Source organism: Anser anser, assembly GCF_964211835.1.
Source record: "Anser anser genome assembly, chromosome: 21".
Classification (NCBI taxonomy): domain Eukaryota; kingdom Metazoa; phylum Chordata; class Aves; order Anseriformes; family Anatidae; genus Anser; species Anser anser.
Genome location: NC_139742.1, coordinates 5,592,719 through 5,599,996, shown reverse-complemented (window position 1 = coordinate 5,599,996; position 7,278 = coordinate 5,592,719). Strand labels below are relative to the sequence as shown.

Genomic DNA, 7,278 nt, shown 5'->3' with positions numbered 1-7,278 from the left:
CTAACTCCATCCCCTTTGCCCCCTCCCCCTTCTGTCTGCAAACCATTATGATAATTTAAGCAATTGATCATTTCTATGGCTCAAAAGCCTGAGCACAGAAAAAAAGGGCAGGAAAATGGTGGTTGGGGCTGGGTCAGAGGATTTTAAACACTGAAGCGGAGAAGCCCCACGTTCCCTATAAGTCGACTTTCTCATGCTCACTGAGAATCCCCAGAAGCGTGAGTAATAAAAGAAAATGCTCTAGAGGTAAAACTTAAAGGACAATATGTGAAATCTCATTTACAAGTGGGAAGCAAATGAGGCAGAATCCAAATGCTATATAGCAAAGCCTGCTCTAAATCAACATTTATAACAGCGACTTGGCAGGTGGGTTTTACCTCTCACCAACCTGCATATGCTTTAAAGTCAACAGGCCAAAATGTGTTCTTTGTTACATTCAATCAACTCTGAACTAAATTTACTGAATTTAAGGAGTTGTGCAGTCATAACTGCAAACGGAATGTGCTCTCAGGAAGATCTGTTAGGGAACTCTCACTTCTTAGAAATCTTACAGAAACCAAAATCTTTTCAAATGTTTTCATTTGCAGAACCACCAAATCCTGTAAATCTGAATATCAAAACATCTTCCCAGTAAGATAAGGTCTAGTCGTGATGTAACTGGACTTGTGTATAAGCATTGCTCCATTGCTTTCTATTTTCTCCCTTTCATTCTGTTCCACATCATCCCCAAGATTTCCTCAATGCCTGTGCTTTTCCAAAGCAATTCATGCTTCTTTGGGACAAGCTGACTTGCACCAGAGCTTTGTGTCCACTTGACCATGGGGTCAGAGATTGGTGCTTCAGCTTATCACCACAATCAAAATTCAGGAGGCACAACCAGAGTCATGGGGATCTTCTAGGACTGCCATTTGTCAAGTCTATAGCAGTTAAGTCCTCAGGAGTCCCCAGGATGATGTCAGGAGACCCTAAGATGATGGTGTCCCAGCACACATGCACCCAGCCAAGCAATGCTTGGCCACTGGTGCTGTCTCTTGCCATTTGCCCTCAACTCAGGATTTCTCCACTTCACTGCAAACTGTCAGAGTCCAAAGCCGAAGCACTCAAGCTCACAGAAGAAGAGGAGTTGTTTTTTCTGCTAGACAACTGTATCTCAGCACATTGTTTTCTACAACCACATGCTGATTGAGTCATGTAGTAACAAAACACCTGCCCTATAAACATAAAACAAGCTGTCACAGCATATCAACTCATGAAGAGGCAAAGCAATATTGGAACAGGGCACCAGAATTACATGCTGGCTTCCAGTATCATTCTGGAAAAGAGCTGTTCCTACCAAGACAAATAAAGTTTTGCACTTGCTGTTTGAAAACACTGGTGCATTTTGTAAGAGTTATTTCCAATCATTTTCTAGAATGGAGAGACAGAGGGATTAAAAAGTTAAATCACGCATTCTAAGAAGGGAACAGAGTTCACCTGAGGCGGAATTAGGACTCAAACCAAAGGCATCTAATGCATATTTTCCTCTTACCACCAGTCCATTCTGCCATACAGGAAAATAAAAATGAAAAGGGACCACCTGAGGGAGAGCCATGTCCCCTTTTCCCTGATTGTAAGCAGGCATGGAGAAGAAATGTCCATACCAAATACAGAGTATTCACTAATGTCTGATTTGAAAAAATGAAATCTTTTTGCAAAAAATATGCCTCAAAAGCCAACCAACCTGCTTTTTCTTCCTGCGTGAGCCCTCCTGTCTGTTGTGGAGGGCTGGAGACAGATCAGGAGTGGCTTCCCAGTGTCCCCTCTAGCATCTCTATCCCCTGTTCTCTGCACAGCCTCATCCATGGGCAGGTTAAGCAAGAAGACCTGGAGGCAGAGCCAGCAGGTACCCAGATGTCTAAAGGTATATATCTGATCTGAGGGGGTCACTTCTTTAGCATTTTCTGCAATTACCAATTACAACTATTTTCTATGCTACAGCTTTCTCTTTGAGCAAAGAATTCAGGCACTAAATTCTATGAGAACAAAAATACATTCCAAAATGAGACCATTCATGATACAGAGTTTTAATGCTATTTGCTTCAGAAATATATATGCTATATGCTTCAGAAAAAGCATGCGCATTTACAACAGTTCAGCATATGTGCTTATTATATGGTCAATGCCTACAGTTATCTAGATAATGGTAAGCCTCGTTCCTGGGCCATAACGCATAACCTGCAACTCCTTGAAGCAGCTATTGTCTTTTTGTTCTGTGCTCAGACATTCCCAGCACTACGGGGTCTTGGTCCAAGGCTGAGGTCCCTTCTGTGCTGCTGGAATACAGATCAATAGCGGGAAGAAGGTTTTTAGCATTCAATTTCATGCTTCTAAGTGTCTCAGTTTTGTACATGGAAAGCAATTATCATAACATTACAAACTGTCAAATGATAGCTGTGGATAAAAATGCCCTTCTGTGGGGTGCTAGGGCTTTTCAAGTTAAAGTCCAGCAATTTTTTTTTTTATTATATGTATTTTTATATTTAACTTAGGTAAATGAAGAAGATCTGACCCCCACTTTTTTTTTTTTTTTTTAATGTTAAATTAATGGCATGGATGAGTCACCAGATTGTTATTAAAATGAGAGAACTGCATGGCTGACCATGCTAATAGTACCCCCTCCCATGCTCAGCTGTGTTTAATATGTACCTGAAATAATTTTACAGTGGCCTGCCAGTGCCTAAAGGGGGCTACAGGAAAGCTGGGGAAGGACTCTGTCAGGGAGTGCAGTTACAAAACAAGGGCTAGTGGTTTTAACTAAAAAAGGGTAGATTTATATTAGATATTAGGAAGAAATTCTTTGCTATGAGGGTGGCGAGGCCCTGGCACTGGTTGCCCAGACAAGCTGTGGATGTCCTGTCCCTGGAAGTGTTCAAGGCCAGGCTGGATGGGACTTTGGCTGTCCTGATTCAGGGAAAGGTGTCTCTGCCCATGACAGGGGGATTGGAACTAGATGATTTTTAAGGTCCCTTCTAATCCAAACCATTCTGTGATGATTCTATGATGATCACAAAAGTATGACAGAAGAGTTTGGGTCCTGTGAGCCTGTCTTTGGTAAAGGAGGGGAAATGTCAATATGTCTGTCCTTCAGCCATCTTCCACCTCAGTCGTCTGCTCAAAATATTGGTCTGGTTCCATGCAAATCTTTCTCTTTTTGCTTTTGAACCAACTTTCACCTAGGATCTTGCTTCCTGACTGAAAAGGGGATGAAGCTGCTCTGCCCAGACATACATACATTGAGCGTGGGGCTGATGGCTCCTTCCTGCCAACTCACAGCTGTTTAAGGAAGATCTGCTTTCTCCTGCCTGCACTGACATGGGTGCCCTTTGGGTACAGCAAGGGGCTGCCTGGAATACCTTCTTGTCCCTGAATTAGAAATTTGGGCTAGGTAAAGCCTCCATCATTGCCCTTTGGAGAAGGATGTGTTTGGCTTGGGGGCGAATCTCCCAAAAGCAAAAAGGAGAACCCCATAGCACCCCTCTTCTCTACCTCCCTCTTCACCTGTTGTCTCATGGCTTTAGCTTTGCAACAGCAAAGGACTGTGGCCTCTGTAAACCTGGATGCTTAATAATCCCCAGGTTGATCATTTGCCACACAACTACTTATAACTCTTCAAGGCTCCTGTTCATGCCCCTTCCCTCCCCTGCCTCCTTTTCATTTCCTGTGTCCAGGGCCTTGAAATGCTTGGTCTTGACATGATAATTGATGGCTGCTGGCTGTACAAATGTAAAGGCCTGGAGTCTAAATAGAGCCAGATGGAGCTTGTATTGTATTGTGTGTTTTTCTTAAATAAGGGAAAGATTTATAAATTGATGAAATTTATTGTAAATACGAGAACATTGTCCCTTTATAATAGTTTATTGTAATTGAAAAACACCCATGAGTAATCTGCTCTTGGGTCACATTGATGTTTTGTTTTTCGTTTGTTGCTCTCTTGAAGAGCTCACACAGATGTTTTGTGTCTCCTGTCCCAGCTGGGCTCTGTGTGTCACATTCACTCTCACTGTTTGTTGCTGTGCTCATGGAGACTGGCATTTTGCATCCATAATTTCTGTTCTGGGTAAGTAAATGAGGCCAAGAGCCTCAGGCTAGGGAGGGTCAAAACCTGGGTTGGAAACTTTGGTAACTCTTGAAACCATCAGACTGTGCTAAACAGGTAGTTCTTCTGGTGTGGGGCTTGGGTTTCACTCCAACTACATCTTGCCCACCTTAGAGGGGCAGCCCATGGGACATGGGAAAGGCCTGCCAGACACCTGTTGCTCTTTTGCTCACTGCACGATAAAACCCACCATAAATCCTGCCCTAAAAATTCTTTATAGAGTCCACCTGTCCACAGCAAATAAATCAATTGCTCTAAATTAAATTCTGTAAAAGCTGAGTGGCATAGGGTACCGTGTCTGGATTTATTTGGGAGCCAGGAAGACTGTAATTTTCTAAGTCAACACTCTGACCCTGCTTTATTCATTTGCTGTTCGTGATAAAACTGGATCTCTCCTTATATTTTTGGCTGGTTGTTTCTTCCCTCTGTGATATCTGTAATAAGTCTGTCCCTGAGAAGGGGGAAGTGGGGAGGAGGCACAGAGGGCTGTCATCCAAAGGAGAGAATTAAATCAGGATGTATCTCCTCATGCTGGCTCCTGTTTTCTCACAGCCTTCTGCTTATATTTTCCCTGCATTAACTTCTCACAAGCAAAGCTAAAGTGCCAGGCAAAGGCCTTGTTAGACACACATCTTGGGGAACTCTGATGTGCCATTAATTAAGCTCTTTCACTGCTTCTTTCCTGCTGGTTTCAAGGACCAGCCTGTGTGCCTTAACTCTTTTATTCTCTTTCATTTCCCTCTCTCCTCAACAGCGCTCTGAAAAGAGCAGTGCAGGGCTCTTTTGCAGATGGGGCTGGGGTGGTGTAGTGCCCTCCAAGTGAACTCTCAAGTCTTCTCTAGCAGAAGGAGAGCCCTTGCCAAGTTTGTCAGACACTGACGCACAGAGCTGCTCTGTCAATGGATTTGTTGGGCAAAGTCAGGCTTTGACAAAGAAGAAGGAGATGCCAGCACATCCTGGCATGGTAGCGTCGGTACAGCACCGTCCCCCTGCCGTTACCCTTCAGCTGATGGTGTTGGGAACCTTCCCATTAGAAGGGTTTGCACTGTCAGCTTGATTGATTCACCCTGCTAAAGACTCACACAGAAATTCACAATATTTGGCTCCTGCTGTTGCTTTTATTTCATTTTATTATTTTTCTCCCTCTGTTGTCCCTTTCAGCAAAGTTTAGGGGTAAATTAAATCCTGATGGCATGCTCTCAGAAATGCAGGATGCCCTGGCTGGCTGAGCCATTCCCCATCACCCCTACCCTTCACCTTAGAAAAGTGAATAAAAAAAGTAGAGTGCTCCCCAATCTGACCCCACAAGTAATTGCTTACTCAGAGAAGGCATGTTCTCTCTACACATGAAATAGACACTATATGTATATGCTTCAATACTGCATATATCTGTACGTTTTATGCCAAGAAATGAGCAGTCAGGACTAATCTAACTTTTGGAGGGATATTTTAATGCCTATTTATCCATTAGAAGAAAAGGAAATGTAACGCCATATATCTCTCATAGCTAAGAAGCTATGAGATGGAGATGATGCTAGTATTTTGATCTGTGTCCTCCCTTGGCAGCTCAATCTTCTTTTCATACATCTTGGAGGAAAATTGGGTGTCACTTTCTGCTGAGTCTACTGCCTGCTTGGTCCTTAATGACACACTTTGTCCCTATAACTGAAATCCCAAGTACACAAGTATTTAGCAATGGATCTTATTTTGGGTCCCTGAACAATTTCTTCCCCTGCAGCTGCCTCTGCTGCCCGTTCTTCAGCCTTCCGTCCCTGTTCCTGTGCAGAGCCTCACAGAGGCTCAGTTTGCAGGCAGGGATGCTGTTGCTGGTGAGTGTGTCAGTGCCAGCAACGAAATCCCTGTGCTGGCTCCTCCTGTCCTGCCATTTCGCAGGTACTGGGGCCAACCTCTGCTCTGCGCGCAAGCCGAAGCAGAGCTCCACCGGTGGCACGGAGAAGGTGACAGCTCAGCAGGAGGACTTCTCACTCACGGCAGCTCCTCTCCACTCTCTGCCTGCTGTAATTAATATCCTTTTCCCCGCAGGCTGTGAGGCTCTGACAGGCTTTATTTTTAACTCCACTTAATGACAGAGTATTAAGATAAAATGCAACTTTTGTGAGCTCCAGGCCTCGGGGAGGCGAGGGCCTTGGAGCATTGCTGAACCTGGCAAGGAAGCATGAGTTTGGAGGGATGTGTGTGCAGCACAGTGAGTTCAGCGTGCTGGGGATGTGAGGCCATCCAGAGCAGACTGCTGAGACCATCTGAGACACATTCAGTGGGCAGTAACTCAAGAGAATGCTCTTTGTGGGTCCAATCCTGCCCGAAAGCCAAAGAGTTTTCAGCAAAAATAAGAGCATCTCAACCAGCAGCCTCAGAAGGAAGTAGTAGGTATTTGTCCACAAGAGGCAGATGGAGGTTTGGGTTTTAACGTTTCCAGACGGGGATGAGGAAAGTGAATGATGGCGGGGAGGATGCCTTGAAGTTTCATGTGTATCTGCAAGAAGGAAGGCAAATTCAAGGAAGATGAGGAGTGAAAACAGACAATAAATGATGCTTTCAGTTTAACCAGAAGGCAAGGCAGGACAAGTTAACAAAGCAATCATAGTCACCGCAGACTGAGCAGTGAAAGCATTGGTTCTAAACAACATGTTGGCCATAGCTTACATATCCCTTATATAGAGATCAAACAAATGAACAAACAAACAAACAAAATACCAAAGCAGCAGCACTTAGAAGCAAAGTGTGGAAAAATGCTAAAGTACATGAATACTCTTCCCAGAAATAAAAATCCTGATCATTCTTCATATAACTTTTTAGAGATTAAGATGAGATCAGAAAAAGATCAGAAAAAGAACTGCTTTATGCTTTTTCCTTCTTCTAGGTCCAAAAAAAGGACAAAGTGAAAAAAAAAGGTAATCTAAAAATTGCTAGAGATTGACAGTTATTTTCTCAAAAGTTACGCTTTGAGCATAACTTTTAGCAAACATCATAGGTTGAATTTTTCAACTGTCCCTTAGAAATGACGAAGATAATAAAGCTTATCGTTATTTCACACCAGCTGGTCTTCCCTCCACTGATGGCAACTTTTCAGGAACTGCTCTTAAGAAAAAATTTCTGATCAAACTCCAAGTTTCTAGGCTGGG

At 43.5% G+C, this 7,278-nt stretch overlaps 1 long non-coding RNA gene across 1 annotated transcript in view; it reads right to left on the bottom strand.

The window, feature by feature from the left end:
• Positions 1–216: 216 nt before the first annotated feature.
• The window catches only part of LOC310885010, a 32,114-nt gene continuing 25,052 nt past the window's right edge, over positions 217–7,278 (bottom strand). Inside the window, exon 4 of the long non-coding RNA XR_014574494.1 lies at positions 217–6,629. This is a non-coding gene — a long non-coding RNA (uncharacterized lncRNA). The remainder of the gene's footprint in view (positions 6,630–7,278) is intronic.